Genomic DNA, 19,650 nt, shown 5'->3' with positions numbered 1-19,650 from the left:
TGTTAGAATCGAAGTGGAGAAATAGTCTCTCAGAGGATACCGTGAGTGTAAGGACTGCGCAAAAGTGGTTTTCAAAATTCCGAAGTGGTAACTGCGACGTGGAGGATGCCCCGCGCGCTAGTCGTCCTGTAGTCTTTAATTCCGACGCCTTGCTCGAATTCGTGGAAGCTGAGCCAAATTTGGCAGTCGATATGATAGCTCAGAGGTTAACTTCATCGCATGGAACAGTTCACTAGCAGCTGGTTCAATTGGGAAAGGTTTCAAAGCTGGGAAAATGGGTTCCGCATAGACTCTCCGTCACCAACCTTCAGCTGAGAGTGAATGTAGGTTCTCAGCTGCTGCAACGGCTTGAAAATGAATTTTTTTTGAACCGTATCGTTACTGGTGATGAAAAAGGGGTCCTTTACAATAATCCTGTTCGCAAACGAAAATAGTTAATATAGATAAAAATGAAACACCAGAACCAACCCCTAGAGATGGCCTTCACCCCAAAAAGATTCTCCTGTCTATTTGGTGGGATATGACCGGTATGGTTTATTATGAACTTCTGGAACCAAACCAGACGATAACTGCTGATTATTATTCCCACCAGCTATCAAACCTGAATAGACGCAAAGTTTTGTTTCACCACGACAACGCAAGACCTCATACCGCAAGGCAAACATTAGGCAAGCTGAACGTGCTCGGATGGGAGCTAATGCCGCATTCACCATACTCTCCGGATATTGCACCTTGTGATTATCACCTTTTTCGTGGACTTCAGTCCCATATGAATAACAAAAACTACTCTTCAAAAGAAGCTATAAAAAGGGATATCGAAGCGTATTTCGGCGAAGGCATTGTAAATAATGAAGGAAAATATAATATTTATTAATAAATACTTTAAACATCTTTTTTATTAATTTTAAAACCAGTGAAGACGGCGGCTATACTGTTTTTTAGGTAGTACCCCTAACTGCATTCGCAATAGACAGCTTCAATCTAAACACCAGGCAGCTGCTGGCGTACCTCTTCTGTAGCAGTAACCTATGTATGTACATATTAATTATCTAATTACTTTGTAGCCACACCTCGTATGACTCCGCTAAAACTTCACAAATGTAATGATAAGATGCCTACAGATGTCTAAGCTTACCGGATCCGACATATTTTAATAGGACTATGAATAAGTTCGTGCGGTTTTTTTTCGAAATTTGAAACTTTATTGACGTAAAATGGTTACAAATTTAATATTCAAAATATTGTCCATCGCTTACTACTACTTTTTCCCATCTTTCTGGCAATTCACGGATTCCCTTTGTGAAAAATTCGGTCGGTTTTGCCGCAATCCACGAATCGATCCATTTTTTGACTTCATCGTAATTACGGAAGTGCTGGTCAGCCAGGCCATGTTGCATCGATCGGAAGAGATAGTAATCGGATGGCGCAAGGTCTGGACTATACGGCGGGTGGGGTAGGACATCCCATTTGAGCGTTTCTAAGTATGTTTTGACCACTTGTGCAACATGTGGCCGAGCATTGTCATGTTGCAAAATAACTTTGTCGTGTCTATCGGCGTATTGCGGCCGTTTTTCTCGCAGTGCTCGGCTCAAACGGATCAATTGTCGTCGGTAGACATCCCCCGTAATCGTTTCATTCGGTTTCAGTAGCTCATAATACACAACACCCAGCTGGTCCCACCAGATACACAGCATAACCTTCAGGCCATGAATATTCTGCGCCGACGTCGATGTTGAAGCATGGCCAGGGTATCCATACGTTGCCCGACGTTTTGGATTGTCGTAATGGACCCACTTTTCATCGCCAGTCACAATTCGATGCAAAAAACCCTTTCTTTTGTGCCGTTGAAGCAGTTGTTCGCATGCCATAAAACGGCGTTCAACGTCTCTTGGCTTCAATTCATACGGCACCCAATGGCCTACCTTTCGGATCATTCCCATGGCTTTTAAACGTTTGGAAATGGTTGATTGATCAACTCCCAAAGTTTTTGCAACCTCTTCTTGCGTTTGAGCCGGATCTTGATCGAGCAATTCCTCCAATTCGGTATCCATGAACTTTGGCGGCGCACCCTCGCGTTCTTCGTCTTCCAAGCCAAAATCACCACTTTTAAAGCGTGCAAACCACTTCTGGCACGTTCGCTCAGATAGAGCATGCTCACCATAAACTTCCACCAAGATACGATGACTTTCGGCTGCTTTTTTCTTCATATTAAAATAATGAAGAAGAATTCCCCGCAAAAACACATTATTTGGCACGAAATTCGACATTTTCAAGTGTGGTAAAAATATTGTTGTTTACGCTTCAAATAAAAAACTTATACTGACGTTTGTGCCTTACGACAGTAGCTCTCCAATGAATGTTTGGAAATGTGGATCGATGGAATAATAATCAAGTTACGCCATCTGTTGTAAAACCGCACGAACTTATAAATAGACCTATTATGAGCGTTTAACGCTGACACCATCTATTCTACTGATACACTCAAAATACAGCGTTGGTCAAAAGTATTAGGCACCCTATTAACATACAAGTAATTTCAAATGTGGCAACCAAAGTGGCCGCTGCTGTTTGCCACTAATGTGTTTAACCTTTGATTACAACAACAATAAATAGTATTTGGAAAAGCAACGGCCCATCTGGTGCGTAAAGTCTGAAATGCTTCTTTTTTAAAGGTATACGTAAAATACTTTGGCATCAACGGTGGTCAATCTGTGAATAATCTTAAGAGCAAAATTATTAAGCGGATATAATAATTTCTTTTTATCGGAATGCCTAAAAAAAGTGAACTCTTTTACGACAAAAGTGTGAGAATCCAAGTTTTAAGTATTGAGATCTCCAATTTACTAGGATGCTCGTGGTGCGCAGTCGAATGTGCTCTTAAGCGATTTGCGGAGACAAAATCCCAGCATAATTAATCAAAAAGGGGATTAAAACGCCTCATTAGTGTACGGGAAGACTGAAAACTTATACGCGGGTCTCTCAAGGATCGTAAAAATCCTCTCTTGCCCTCGCAACTGCCCTGTCGGAGGGAATTGGAAAATCTGTTAGTGCTCGAACAGCTAGAAAAAGGCTTCTAGAAGCAGGTTTAAACTAATGCAAAGCCTGAAAGAAACTGTGGTTTTCAAAAACAAATCTTAAAAATTATTTAAATTATTTAATGTTGACTGTGTCATAAGGAGAAGCTACTTTGGACCAAAGCAACGTTTATCGGTGGTACATAATGTTCTCAGAAGCCCGAGAAGATGTGAATGACAAAAGCATGCCGTACGCCCGAGCACTTCAACAACAGACGAAAAATTGATGAAGTGAGATGAAGGAAATGGTATTGGCCAATCGTCGAATCACCGTTAGAGAAGTTGCTGACGACCTAGACATATCGATTGGCTCGTGACATTCGATTTTTTTCAATGATTTGGGCATGAGACGGGTCGTCGCAAAATTCGTACTAAAACTGCTAAATTTCGCATGAACATTGTTAATGAGATGTTGGACGCTGTCCGCGACGACCCAAATTTGCGCCAGAGGGTCATAACTGGTGATGAATCGTGGGCTTATGGTTATGACGTGAAAACCAAAGCTCAATCATCTCAATGGAAGCTACCGCACGAACCAAGACCAAAAAAAGTGCGCCAAGTACTGTCCAATGTAAAAGTTTTTCTTATCGTTTTCTTCGATTGCAGAGGTGTTGCGCATCGTGAGTTCTTGCCGCAGGGTAAAACGCTCAATAAGGAATATTACCTGCAAGTTATGCGCAATTTGTACGAAGCAATCCACCAGAAACTCCCGAATTTGTGGAAGAGCAAAAATTGGCTCTTGCATCACGATAACGCCCCTGCTCACACACCGTTGCTTGTGCGCGACTTTTTGGCCAAAAACAACACACTAATGATGCCACAGCCACCCACGTATTCCCCAGATCTGGCCCCCTGTGACTTTTTCTTGTTCACGAAACTGAAGAGGCCCATGAAAGGACGACGCTTCGCTACGATTGGCGAAATAAAGACGGCATCGAAGGAGGAGCTGAACAAGATAAAAAAAAATGATTTTTCGAAGTGCCTCGAAGATTGGAAAAGATGTTGGCACAAGTGCATAATATCTCATGGGGGTTACTTTGAAGGGGACAAAATAGATATAATGAATAAATAAATAATTTTGGAAAAAACATAAAATTCGCGATCCGTTTTGAACACAGCATGTACATCATTTTAAAGTATCATCAATCATAGTAAGCTAGACACAAATCATATAAAAGGATTTTTTTCCTTTCTTACAGGTAATATAATATACATATATGGAACACCTGGTGTGACGCCCGTGATTCGACGGGTTACTAAAGAATACCACCCAGATCGCGTGGTACCAACTGTTAAGCATGGGAGAGGCAGCATTATGAGCTGGTGCTGTATGGTGTATGGCTGCTGGTGGATGGTGTCAGCGAAATGTTTATTAGCAAGGGTCTCATGGGCACTCAAAAGTACTTAAATGTATTTAGAAGCTGTGCTTTTGCCTTCGTTAGCACGCATTTTCGGCGATACTATATTAGTTTATTGTATATAGATATCAATTGTAACAAGACAGAGCTCCTTGTCACAAATCAGCGACTACGACGCGTTGGTTTAGAGACAATAACATTGTTTTGCTTGTTTGGCCAGCACAGTCTCCAGATCTAAGCCTCATAGAGCACATGTGGGCTATTTTAAAACGTAAGATAAAGGAACGCAGCATAACATCGCAAGCAGCGCAAAATGCTTTAATTCACGTGTGGAACGCCATAAGTACACCCGAATGTGCAAAGCTTGTACGCAGCAGCCCCAAAGGATTGCTGCTGTTACCTAAGCAAAGGATAGACCTACTAAATATTAATGTTTTTTTCACAAATTCCTTTTATTTGTACTGATGCTTACGACATAGACATACATATATATATATATATAATTGGCGCGTACACCCTTTTTGGGTGTTTGGCCGAGCTCCTCCTCCTTTTTGTGGAGGGACCTACAGTTTCAAGCCGACTCCGAATGGCAGATATTTTTATGAGGAGCTTAATAAAAGATCATTACTTCACTTTTTAAAACGAAAAATTCTAAAATTATTGGGTTGCCTAATACTTTTGGCCAAGGCTGTATGTATGTATGTACGATATGTAAATTTGTACATTTACACTCACTATTTTTTCTTATTATTTTTTTCGATTAAGTATTTATTTTTGCACAACTTCATCTTACGTCTTTCCAAAACTTCTATCATAAATGTAGGTTACAATCTTACTCACGTCATCTCTCGTCTGGTTGTGAGTAAATTACTATCACAATTATATGCCATTTTATATAAAAATAAATCGTTCTATACATACAGACACCTGTTAAACTAACAATTTAATTATTATCTCGCGGCCGTCGTTAGCATCTCTTTTCAGGCGAGCACTCCATGAAATGTAATCATACGTAAATACCTGCTCGTTTATGGAAAGGAATGGAATCATTATGTTTAAAGTTTACAACGTTTTTTCTTATGAAATTCATAATTATTTGCATGAGAAGAATTGCTTTCATTTGCACGAACTTGCCTATGTTTATCCGGATATATACACACATACACACATACATATGCCTATGCAAACAAGGGGCTATCCTGTTTCCTCGTTATGAGCTCTTAGCTCTTGCTTGTGGCCAAATACAAGTCCACATGCAAATAACCGAGTAGGAAAAAGTCATAGGAGATATGTCTGCATATGATATATAATAAGAAAGAAATCCAACTTGATTTAATATTCTTTTATTAATTTTATAATTTAAAAAAATTGTAAATCATGAATGAAAGCATTAAAAAAAAACAATTCTACACTTTATTTTGTATTCTAATAGTGACGTGACTTAAGGGCGTCAAGCTTTTAATTTTTTTTTTTAATTCATAGTATTTCATTGGAGGATGGCTCCATATGTTTTTTTGTTTTTTGTTTTTGTTCTTTTTCTCTTCTATCGTACGCGGTTCTGTGCTGTTGTTTTTGCGCCGTCCCATGAGATGTCGGAATCTGCTAGTTCGCGCAACATTGACCTTCTCCCAGTGTGTTTTGGTCGACCACGACCTCTGCTCCCTTGCTGGGTTCCATATGTAGAAGTCCACGAAAGTAGGGAAACTCACTGATTGCCATTCATTTGATAGTGCAAGCAGCTCACATCTTCCGGGCATAGACCAAAAAAGCTTCCGAGCACCCATTCGAGAGTGAACTAATGTGAGAAGGCGAAGCTGCAATGAAAACACAAACAAAGCCTCGGATGAGAACTGCTCTTACTGATGACGACCTAGTGACCCATGCAAGACGATGACAATGACGCCTCATCGGACGTCACTTGGAGTGTTTGAGAGAAAGATTCTGCGGAAGATTTTTGGACCTTTGCACGTTGGTGACGGCGGGTATCGTAGGCAATGGAACAATGAGCTGTATGAGCTCTACGACGACATAGACATAATGCAGCGACTTTGTTGGCTGAGTCATGTCGTCCGAATGGATACAAACGCTCCGGCTCTGAAAGTATTAGATGCGGTACCAGCTGATGGTAGCAGAGGAAGAGGAAGGCCCCCCTGCCTTTGAAGGATCAGATGGAGAAGTACTTGGCTTCACTTGGTATGCCCAACTGGCGCCGCTTAGCACTGGCAAGAAGCAACTGGCGCGTTTTGTTAAACTTGACCAAAATCGCGTCAAAATCGCAGTTATCGCGCCAATCAAGAAGAAGAGTATTTCAGTGGGGTGAGGCGGTGTCCTGTGCGCGAAACAGAACTTCACACAACGTATGGGACATTAATTAAGTGGTCTATTCTACTATTCAAACACGGGAGCCTCATTTGCTTTATCTGCCTTGCATAACATGAGATGATGGGACTTTTGGCGCTCTAGAAAAAGTGCCAATATTATTCTTTTTTATTTTTAAATCAGGAAAATTGAAATTGAAATTGGAAATGAATTCCACTGCCAAATCACATAAAACTAGTCATTTTCTACTAATAGAGGAATTAACTTGAAAACGAGTCCGTTTTCCTACAGGCCATACAACAATTCAAAACATTAATTAGTGGAATGTCACAGTTGAATCAAATATAATTATTGTATTTTAGCATTTTTATCGCTGTGATTTTTCGTTAATCTTAAAAACAAAAGAGAAAATGTGCAAATGAAGGAAATAACTTGTGGAAGAAAACAGAAAGTCCGCATCATTCAATGCAAGAACATGCGACTATTCAGCTATTCATTTTACAGAAGATTACGTTTTTTTGTAATAAAAATAAAACAGGAAAATTATTTTACTATAGGAAGAAAATAAAATTATAATGACATGTAAATCGATGATTTAAAAGTGGGAGATAAATCGGAGCCATTTTCCTATAATCCGACAATTTGGAGAATTCGCAGGCCAGAGCGGTAAAGCAGCTTCGAAGAGCTTAGAAAGGGCAGCAAGGGTTCTTCAAGGTACAAGAATACCACGATAAATATAACTGTACTGCCACTCCCTGCGGACATTTATTCGGCAAGACATTGCTTCTAAAAGTAGATGTAAGAGCAGATACCTACACTTTCGGATTTACTGATTTTTGTGATTGCTACATGATTATTTTTTATATTAAAGAGAGCGATCAACACCATCAACAAAAAAAATTTAAAATTTAATCACGGAATGACAGTGAAATTTCAGGAACCCTCATGGTCAACATTAGACAAGGAAAAAAGCAAAGGAATATAAAAATAAGTCACTTGCTTCCTGGAGGAACGTCATTTTTAGCGAAGAGAGTGACTTTAGCAACATTTTTCAATCGGATGGAAGGATTCAGTAGAGATTTGCCAGCTTTTGTGCATTCCGGCAAGGCGTGCGGCACGATTGTGGCACTCTCTCTCTGCAAATGCAGACAATCAATACGACTATCACTCAAGTGCAGTGCGGCAATAAGCGAAACGGACTCATTCTGGCATTCCTATTAGAGGGATCTCACAAAGATCATTTACAATCAGCACTTATGCCTCTAATCCATGGTGAAAATATTTTTACAGGTGTGGCCAACATCAGACCGTTAACGGGCTCTCGAAGAATTTGAAAGAATTAGCTGATGGGCTGACGTAGCAGTGGTGATGAATCGGTTTGTTTACGAAAAAAGTACGACTGTGCAGACTCTCTGCTAACGGAGGATGCAGGAACTCGGATTTCATGACCAAGCAAATGCGGACGATGTCTGTGCGATAGTCCCTAAGAAGGTTTTGCATGAAAGTGCAGAGAGTTCTAGATAAAATCGACGACTGGGACACGAAGCAAGGTCTTACCGACATTCCGTACAAAACTACCTTAGACTTGGCCAACCGTGGATCAGTGGTCCCCCACAAGGACCAGAGCTAATAATCGGAATAAGTTCCGCAGGAATCATGAATTGGACCAGCGATTATGTATGCAATCTGCATAAAGAGCGATGGTTCGGTCTAGAACGCTGCAGAACTGCAAAGTGTTTTGTGACAAGTTCGAACAGAAAACTGTCAAACTTTCTACTAAAACTTGGAAGGAAAGACGTTCGGTTGATGGTCAGTATTATTACAGGACACAACCCATGGGGTCAGCATATGACCACCATTGGAATCATTGAGGACCCAATATGCCTGTTATGCTTGGAGGAGGCGTAAAGCACTGAGCACTTTCTCTGTGAGTGTTCTGCCTTTGCTAGAGCACGGATACGAGTTTTGGGTTCCGATGTCGTGAGAGTGAGTAATATTCGTTCTCTAAAACTGGAGGATATTTACAGATTTGCCAAGGAATCTAACAGTCTCTATTATTTCCTATCTCTTTCTCTGATACTTTTTTCCTTTCCTCCTTGACTATCTACCCTCTTTCCAAAGCTCTAAATACAATGGGATTTGGTGGCTCCTAAAACATTCAGGCTAAAAGAGTGTTTTAGAAGCCCCCAAATCTCCTGGTGCTCCTTGGCTCGACCTTTTCAAATTTCAATTTCACCTTAGACTTGTTCACAAAAAAAACGGAAATTGGAAGGACTAAGTCGTCTAGTACTGAAAGCTGTTACACTCAGTCCCTCTGAGAAAATTCAATATATAGGAGTAATCTTGTTTCGCTGAAGGTGAATCGCGCATTAAGGATTTTTAAACAATGCCGCAGAGCCTTTGGCAAAATCTGGGGTCTGAAATCTAATGTGGTCTGGTGGATATACACAGCACTTATCAGGTCAATAATCACTTATGCCTTTGTGGTTTGGTGGTGAAGGACTCTAGTCAAGTCCACACTTCGGGAACTATGCAGGCTACAAAAAACGTACGTTTATGGATTACGGGTGCCATGAGTACAACCCCCGGCGATTGCCTAAATGATATGCTTGATTTGCTTGCCTTGGATTTTAAGATACAACAGGAAGCAATAAAAACAATGTGTAGACTCCATAAATATGATTTCTGGAGTTACCAAATCTCTGGGTGCTTCTTGGCTCGACTTTTTCGAATTTCAATTTCAAAGACAATGTTCGTGATATACGAAAAAAATCAACGTGGTCTGGACTCTTACTTTGTTGCCGTCTGAACAACGACTGATTGCGCGAGTATGTGAATGCGGATGAAATGAGCGGACAGAATTCGGCTGCCGAGTACTCGGTGATATGGCAGCCGAAGTTACTCCTTCTTTTTTTTTTTGTCGCGACAACTAGCAAGTGCAGCATTCAGATACAATTGAGCCCATTGTACTACACTTGGTTTCCCTTTTAATTTTCTTTAAGTCTACCCGTTCTCCGGAGAAATCTGAGTAGATCTTGTGGTCCCAAGGAGCCAAGATGGTGGCTTCTTAACACATCAGTGCCAAAGTCCTCAAACCTGATTCGAGCGAAGGCGGGGCAGACGCACAGGAAGTGGTCCGCCGTCTCATCCTCCTCTTCACAAGCTGGGCAGAGTACACTGTCTGAGATGCCTACCTTTTCCATGTACTTCGCGCACAGAAAGTGACCCGTCATCAGTCCAACCTCCCTTTTGCGACAGTCGATCGGACATGACAGGTAACATCAGTTTAGTCCATCTGCAGCCTCTCTCAGCCTGCCAAGCTCGCTTGTGGGTTGTAGTAACCCATTTGCTAGCCGTGGCTTTGAGGGCTGCAGAAGAGAGTGGCAAAATGGGCTCCTAGCTAAGGAGTCAGAGGTCTCGTTACCCACGATACCCGCGTGTCCCGGGAGCCATGTTAGCATCAGGCTATTATGTCTACCGACAAAGTTCAGCCTGGATTTACAGGACTCGACTACCTCTGACGTGGTTGGGGGGCTGTCTAAGTCCATGAGCGCAACTTGGCTGTCACTACAGATACATATAGATTTGCCTCTTCAACTATCATCCTTACTTCTGATCGAGAATATGGGGTTTCCCATATTTCCTTAATAAATTGTAGCTCATTAGGTGAAATAAAATTTGGTAATTGGAGGGCAATACTATTAAGATTTGAAGTCTCACAAATCTTAGAAAATTGATGAAGTTGTTGACAGTCGTCGTTTATATTTAAAATTTCATAGTTCGAAGCTATGGCTTCTTAAGTTGGAAAATATTGATGGTATTTACGGGCAAGCTGAGTCCTAGAGGAAACTTGTCGAGGAAATTCTTTGAAAAGCAAGTTGAAAAATTCCTAGCCGAAATACCAGAAATCAGAAAAGATAAAGTTCGCGTAGCCAAATTTTCTATAGCCATCTTTGAGCTATCAATCTAAGAAATGTGTGGAGCTTAATGTACAAAATGGCATACATACATACACACATATGTACATATATATCTAAGATATGAGTGCTAAACCCTCGAAGCTGATTTACATCATATCTGTACACTATTCCAACGAGCCGTTAATCGCCTTTATTGCAGCTAAACCAAAACGCATTTTCATTGTCACTGAATTCCAGTTTCTTCTAGGAGCATGTAACTGCCCAGCATTCAGGTAAACTATGATACAAGCATTATGTTACCACTACTAACAGCCTTCAACGGCATCTGTGTTGGCGCAAAATGGAAAAGTTTACGAACGGGCAGTTGTTCGATGGAGGTCTGCGCGTGCGTTACGCTCTCGATGAAAATAATTCAGTGCGTTCAATTGTCATTGCGTTCAATATATTTTATTAAGTTGCTAAACACTTCACAAAAAATAAATTACATACCTGTGCTTAGTCAGAAACAAATTTCCAAACCCCCCACAAAACCGCAAAATATGAGTGCATAGAATTGCGGTAATTGAATGTGAAATTGCAATTCTAAAAATGTGAAATTGAGTGAATAAAAAATTCCTTAATGTATAATGAATGTAATTCAAAGTAAAACAGTTTTTTTTTTTAAATAATATGTATTCCTAAAATCCGCACGTAAAGAAGTGAAATGTTCATTGTGAAGTGAAACTTTCTATTCCCAATGCATTGATTTGTTGAGTTTAAATTTGAAAAGACAAGTTTTTAAGAATTTTTGTCAAAAAAAAGTTAATTTTTTTTTGTCAAATAGCAATACTTTGTATAAAAAGTGATAGTAGTTTTAAAAATTTCCCAAATTTCGGCAAACCTGTATTTGAAGGCATATAAAATGTTTAGTGCGAAGGGCGTATGTCCTGTGAACCAAGTTTCACTGGTCAGCGAAATCCTCAAAATGAAACTCAATCCTAAGAAACTCAACGCAACGCGTGTGCTTTGCCCAAGAATAAAATAATATAAATAATTAGCGCGTACACTTCTGTTAGTCGCTTGGCCCATTGGTCGAATCCCATTGGCAGATATTTTTTATGAGAAGCATTTTCATGGCAGAAGTACACTCGGAGGTTTGCCATTGCCTGTCGAGTGGCGACCGCTATTAGGAAAAAACATTTCCTACTGCCCTAAAACCAAGCTAAAAAAAATGTGGAATTATCAAGCTTAGGTTAGGTTATATGGTTTCCCATTCGAGAGCCTACTTTAATGACCAATTACGTCCCTTGTGATATTATTGTGAGGATAAAACAAGACAAACAGACAAGAAATAAAAGATAGGGGAGAGAGGGTTATGTTTGAGAATTACGGAGGACATAACCACTTAGGGTTGTGTTAAGCGCTTCATTATTCACTGATAAAATTCAACAGCTGTGTGATATCTAAACCTGCTACGTCCGCAGGTGTAGAAAAAAATTGAGTGTCCACATGTCTAGATCTCAGCTCAGCGAAAGCAGAACAACTGAAGAGAAAGTGCTAAGATTCAGCCAGGTGCTACTAAAAGGTATTCGCAACGATGAAGAATTGAATAAATTGTTATCGGATATAACTATTGCTCAAGGTGGTGTTTGGCCTAATATTCAAGCTATACTTTTGCCAAAGCAGACCGAAAAGAAAGCATAAAGTGGAAAATGTGGGCGAATTATAATTAGAAATACCGACGCAAACGGACAATGTTCGAAAAGGACATCCACAAAATTCAAGTGTTGCAGCTTTATTAGCCTTAGAAGTTCCCTCGAGCGGCTACAGTCTAACCGTGGCAAGAAGGATTTCGCGACTTTGCACGTCTGTGTGTTTATCCTGCCCTCGCTGGTTTCGAGTTAACATGAAAGCCACCTTACCAGGAGCAGGCCAAAGATTTTCCCTGGAACCCATATCCTCTTATTATAAACTTCTTCGAACGTCTCCTGCCTAACTAACTCATCCGGTAATGTCCCTGTAACCATGAACCAAAATGAGTCTAATATCGAAGTATTTGGAAGAGAGCATATGGGAGAAAAGTCCAGCATTCCCCAGCTAATTTTCCGAACAGTTCAGCGCTTTAATTGCCACTTAACTGTCGGAATAAAAGTTTTCTTTCCCGACAGTAGTTACACAAATAAACAACCAATCAAGTATTTCTTTGCTTGGGACTATCTTCGCTTGGAAAATCCTGTAGTTGTCCGGTAGCATGAATTTGAGCTTGACAGGGAGCTCCCCGCAGAATACTCCTCAGGTATTTCGTTCAGAGAAATGTTATCACTAGCGAAGAAACAAATGATTTGAACTATCATATTTCTTCTACGAAAAATTTGTTATTAAACACTTCGTCAATAGGCCACACAAAACGTTTCCGACTGCAGCCTCGAAACTATGCCTATACTATTTTTAAATGGTTATGGTATCTGTGGTAACCTTGGTACAACACAATACCATGTATGTACAAAAAAATCATTCGGATGCTATATACTGGGTCCATAGTATTGTCTACTCAGCCTCGTAACACTCCCACATTGGTTTTTTAGATACTGAGGGGAGCCACTATGGCCGTTCATTTGAAGACATAAATCATTTTTTGCCAAAATACGAGTATATCATCGCATTGTGTTGTATGGGGTGCAGAAATATAAATCGCGTTGCGTATTAATTTAAAAAAATTAATACCCTTAAATCCAGCTGAATCCAGCATATTCTGCAATAATATAGTACGAAAAGACATTTTCCAAAGCCAAACGTATTTCGAACTGTCATTTTTGGTCATAGGAATCTTGATGACTCATAATTCAAGGACAACCAAAATATTACGAGATATCGCGATTTTCGAGTTAGCGGAATGACGAGCTTTAATACACTTTTGCAAAGCTAAAAGCAAAAGTAAGGGCTAAAATCCTTCTGCAATTTTTTAACAATTTCGTTAATTACGAGTTATAGGGCATTTTTTCAGACACGAACGATTAGCAAAAACATAACGAAATCGTTCGGCTGGAAAAAAGTACGAGTTATCGAGGGGTCAAATTTCTAAATTTTGTACGAGTTAACTAAGAGACCGAACTTATTTACGAATTACCGCGATTTTTAACTTATCGATCTTGTAAGTTGTCACGATTCCACTACAATCAATAATTTATTTTTCTTAATTCTTCTACAGTAAAACCCGATAAGCTGTCTCCCACGTAGGCGTGCATAAAGGCTTAGAAACCCCTTTAAGCGGATTTATATCCCTTTTTATCAAATCTTATTCAGATTATGAGTCTCTCCCAACTTACAATATTTGTCCCAAATTAAGACGTTTCCATATCTGGATTTCATGAGCAGGTCCTCGAACATGTTAATAGTCATATAAAGCGCAATAGATATTTCAGGTCGCAGTGCTAAATCCCCTCATAATTTTTTATTTTTTTTCGAACTCCATTTATTCCATACAATCTGTCATAACAATAACAATAAGTACTATTTTTACCTACAATTTAACTAAGAAACGAGATATTGCACCGTGACCTAAAAAATACGACAGTTTTCGAAGAAATAAACAAACTCAGCCAGAGATACAACAACCGGCTTGCCACTCATCCGAATAACCGAGCAAATAACCTTTCCAAGATAAGCTACTCCTCAAGATTAAAAAAATGTCAGCCTAACGATTTAATGCAAAGATTTAAACCGTAATATGTGTAAATGCAAAAGTTGTAAAATTGTATAATATATGTATATGTTATATGTTGTTCATTATTAAGTAACGAATTCCACTGGGAATTCTTACTCTAAGCTATTCTTATTTAAATCCCCTCATAATAATAATTAAAACTATATAATAACAAGTTTACTACACATCTTAAAGAAAATGTCTCCCTCCTAAGCCTGCATGCAAGTTTAATGGCCACTCGCCTTTCGCTGAAGTCTCTTACCAGCTGAAAAGCACTGTTGCATCCCACTTAAATGCATTCCATAAAATGTAATAATAAAATACGAATTATAGTCTATAGAATTACCTATAGTATAAAATACGAAAAATAATCATCACATTTAATTATTTTTTAGTTTTCCTTGAGACAAATTATTCTATTTATTTTTTTATTTTTTAAAAGCTTAAATAACAATAGAATTGCTAAATAAATAAAAAGTTAACGCAGCGCTAGCAACGGAGGCTTTCAGCTGTCGTGAGACAAATTAAAATAACTTAATAGTTTCTTTTGATAGAAAGAATCCTCTCTTGTAAAATATTTCTGCCTACAAGCAGAAGAGACTGCAGGCAGCTGGTTGAACTGATGGCAGGTCACTTTCTATTAGCGAAGTACATTGAAAAGGTAGATAGAAAGGTAGAGAGGAGGATGACACAGCGGAGCACTTTCTATGCGTCTGCCCAATCTTCGCTCGAATCAGAGTTAAGGTCTTTGGCACTGCTGTGTTAAGTAGCGACCATCTTGGCACCACAAGATCTACTCAGATTTCTTCGGAGGTCGGGTGGATCTAAAGAAAATTAAAAAGGGAGCCCGAGTGCAGTACAATGGACTTAATTGTGTCTGAGTGCTGTACTTGTTAGTCCGTCCCAATATAACTCAATAGTATCGGAAGAGGATCCATTATTTCTTTTGATAAAATATTTATCTATCTAAATCTGGTTAATAATGTCGAGTAACTACGACGGCCGGCGTAGCCGAATGGGTTGGTGCGTGACTACCATTCGCAATTCACAGAGAGAACGTCGGTTCGAATCTCGGTGAAACACCAAAATTAAGAAAAACATTTTTCTAATAGCGGTCGCACTCGGCAGGCAATGGCAAACCTCCGAGTGTATTTCTGCCATGAAAAAGCTCCTCATAAAAATATCTGCCGTTCGGAGTCGGCTTAAAACTGTAGGTCCCTTCATTTGTGAAACAACATCAAGACGCACACCACAAATAGGAGGAGGAGTTCGGCCAAACCCCAAAAAAAGGGGTGTAACCGCCAATTATATATATGTATATATATATATAACTAATTTATAAAACATAGTCAGATTACCTTGCTTTATTCAGTTTGCAATTTATATCGGAGAGCTCCAGCAAGCCAACTTTTTAGATACACTTTTATTGGAAAAGTCGTCAACAGGTAAAGTAGGGCTGACTTCAGTTTGCTCACAGGCTACAGCAAAGGTCATAATAGACCGGTTTCACATCTGCAAAGAGACATGATACGAATATCTACTATGACTGGAAGACGAGGAGACGATGAGACTCAACACACTTTATGTAAATGCCCGGCTTTGGCTATATTTATTGTGGTTAACGAGTCTTCGTACTGATACCGAATATTCATTATGGTCAGAAGAAGACAACACGTAGCTAAACAATTTTATATAAATAGCCGACCTTGACTGGATCTAGTTTAAAATCTCAAAAAAAAAAAAAAACACAGTGCAGCGAAAACTGTGACTGTGCCTGTTGCGAATGTAGCTTTCATTAGACAGTCTTAGGGTGTTTTAGGTATTGATGGTCAAGATTTTAATATAGAGATAACAAAACACTTTAAGGATGTAATACACTTCTATGCATTTTTATGCAGGTTTATTCCAAAATTATTTAAAAACTGTCAGTTCTTAGTAGCTCACCAATTCTTTATTTCAAATCACTTCTCATTCTAGAAGACCGCCTATCATTCGGCTGCTTCGAGTTTCCAAGCAACTGTTGTTATGGAATATCTAATGATAGAAAGTTTTCTCTAGTAGCGGACGTCTTTCTTCCTAAGAAGTCATGGCAAGCCGCTGAAAGCATTTCTGCCGTGAAAAAAAAACTTCTCACAAAACCCGTTCGGAGGAAGCATAAAACTGCAGGTCTCAGCAAAAAGAGACACACCACAAATTTGAGCAGAAGCTCTTTGTATACATTATGCAAATATATGCCACCTTGGTTAGGATAAAGGTTGTCAAAAAAGTCTTGCGGTATTTCCGCAAGCTTGTCTTTGCAAGCGCGTTGTTCTAGTTGTATTCGTCGCATCGGTTCACGCTAGAGCTTTTTGGAAAGCTCTTTTCACGTGCTAACACGTATTTGATTAATTGTTGTTTGCTTTTAGTCGTTCGTGAGTTATAGCGTCGCAAACATGGAGCAAAATAAAGAGAAAATACGGCATATTTTACAGTACTACTACGATAAAGGCAAAAATGCATCTCATGCTGCCAATAAAATTTGTGCAGTTTATGGACCCGACACAGTTTCCATTTCCACCGCACAACGATGCTTTCAACGTTTTCGTTCTGGTGCAGAGGTGATCGAAGATGCGCCACGGTCCGGAAGGCCTGTCGTCGAAAATTGCGATAAAATCGCTGAATTGATCGAAAGAGACCGGCATAGTAGCAGCCGTAGCATCGGCTAAGAGCTGGGCGTGAGTCATCAAACCGTTATAAACCATTTGAAGAAGCTTGGATTCAAAAAGAAGCTCGATGTATGGGTGCCATACGACTTCACGCAAAAAAACATTTTTGCCTGTATGGATGCATGCGAATCGCTTCTGAATCGCAACAAAATCGACCCGTTTTTGAAGCGGATGGTGACTGGCGATGAAAAATGGGTCACTTACGACAACGTGAAGCGCAAACGGTCGTGGTCGAAAAGCGGTGAAGCTGCCCAGACGGTGGCCAAGCCTGGATTGACGGCCAGGAAGGTTCTTCTGTGTGTTTGGTGGGATTGGCAGGGAATCATCCACTATGAGCTGCTCCCCTATGGCCAAACACTCAATTCGGACCTGTACTGCCAACAACTGGACCGCTTGAATGCAGCACTCATGCAGAAGAGGCCATCTTTGGTCAACAGAGGCCGAATTGTCTTCCATCAGGACAACGCCAGGCCACACACATCTTTGGTGACGCGCCAGAAGCTCGGGGAGCTCGGATGGGAGGTTCTTTTGCATCCACCGTATAGTCCGGATCTCGCACCAAGTGATTACCACCTATTTCTGTCCATGCGGAACGAGCTTGGTAGTCAGAAGTTGTCCACAAGAGAGTCCTGTGAAAATTGGCTCTCCGAGTTTTTTGACAATAGGGAAGCGAGCTTCTATAAGAGGGGCATTATGAAGTTGGCATCTCGTTGGGAACTCGTCGTCAAACAAAACGGCGCATATTTGACTTAAATCGCATTATTATAACCAATTTTATGAACAATTGAAAATTCAATAAAAATACCGCAAGACTTTTTTGACAACCTTATATTTCACAAGGTATTATATTGTGCTATCAAATTTTGTGTTGTAGATGGTATATAGAAAGTTCTGGATTTTACCGCCTTTCGCACTTAAAATTACCTTCAATTTCCGATCTTCAGTTTCGTCTTTCACACTGAATTGCGTTGAATGGATATGAAAATACCTGAAGACATCAAATTTTATAAATCAAACTAGTTTTTTAAAATATTATGTCCAAAAAAAATCCTCAGATTATATACAACATTTTTGATGCGACCTTTGACTATTTCTCATTTCTAGAAAAATTTACCCATTCACGTTGCTAACTTTTTTCGCAATATCATTATTTTGATTCTGTAAACTTTTCTGTCATCTGAGGTAGGTTAGGTTAGGTATATCTGGCTGATCTGAATAGATCTCACATAGACCACAAGGGTCTGTAGTGTTACCACTCGGATTAAACATAGTTCGTGACACATGTCTTGGTGACAGTTAATAAACAGTTTAAATTTTTCTCAGCAGTATCCTTTAGAGATGAAAAATATATCGATCCCAGGCAATGGTAACGAGTTCTGCTTAGAGCAAAGCTGTCTGTGTCAAAAGAGGTGTTCTAACATACCCCTTTCTTCTTCGCATAAGTTACACGCATCGATCTGGACCAATCCCATTTTAGCAGCGTGATATGGAATGTTGGCAATCTTCCGTCAGTACTCCAACCAATATTTTACATTCCTTCCTTGGAAGTGATAGAACAAAGTTGATTGTTTTCGTGTTGCAAGTTGGTAGCACTATTTGCACTATTAGCGAGAGGTCGACTTCTTGCCATATAGACTTTGCTGCCAAAGTTAGTTTCTCGACTAGTTCCATCTTCAAAACTGAGACTGAGGGATATACATAGTATGTTCGACATACTCATCCTAGGCAAGTGGGTGCCTGCCTCAGCAAGCTCGTCAACTCTCTCATTTCCCTCTATTCTCTTGTGCACTGGTACCCAGTAAATTATGACCTGACTGTTTTCTCGCAGAACTCGTCCATTGTGGATCGACAATGTTGTACGCATTCGGAATCATCTGAGGTAATTTTTTTGGAAAATTTTTATTTATAAAAACCAATTTTGTTTATAAAAAAACTCGACTTATGCACTACTTTTAAATCGGTACAGCTCACGAAATTTCAATATACATTTTTACAGAAGCCTTAAAATATGATAAATTCTGTAATTCCGGTAGAAAAAAAGTACCGAGTTTTCTTTTTTTGTTGTATGGTGAGTAAAGCACCCTAATGCACACATATGCATTGGGTATAAAAATATCACTTTCTAGTAATGAAGTCGCAACCGTAAATAGAACTTCGAAAACGACGAAAATTTTTTGCTGCTCCAGCACTGTGATTAGATCGGCAATTTGTAATGGTTCGATTCATATCGGCGACGACGGTGACACAGTGGGTCGATGGTGTCTTTGTGTTTCAAGTTACTTAGTCAGTGAGACGTTAAAATTCAAATCGGCGTGTGCCAACAGCGATTCGACTTCTAGTGAAGCAAAATAGTTGGGGCATATTGACGTGTGTTGGCGAATGAACCCTCCGCAGTTCACCCGGTTAAATACACAACTAGCTTCGTATATGGGTGTGCATATGTGTGTATGTATGTGTATAGAGACGACGAAGACGAGTGCGACTTGTGATATGAAATGACTGCTGTTGCTGCTGCAGCTGAATTTCACTTTGACGCCGAGTGTTAGCGTTATTCGCATGTGGCACGGTGAAGCGAAAGGTGGTCCGTTTGGA

Source organism: Anastrepha ludens, chromosome 3 (genome assembly GCF_028408465.1).
Source record: "Anastrepha ludens isolate Willacy chromosome 3, idAnaLude1.1, whole genome shotgun sequence".
Taxonomy (NCBI): domain Eukaryota; kingdom Metazoa; phylum Arthropoda; class Insecta; order Diptera; family Tephritidae; genus Anastrepha; species Anastrepha ludens.
Note: the sequence above shows the minus strand (reverse complement) of the source record.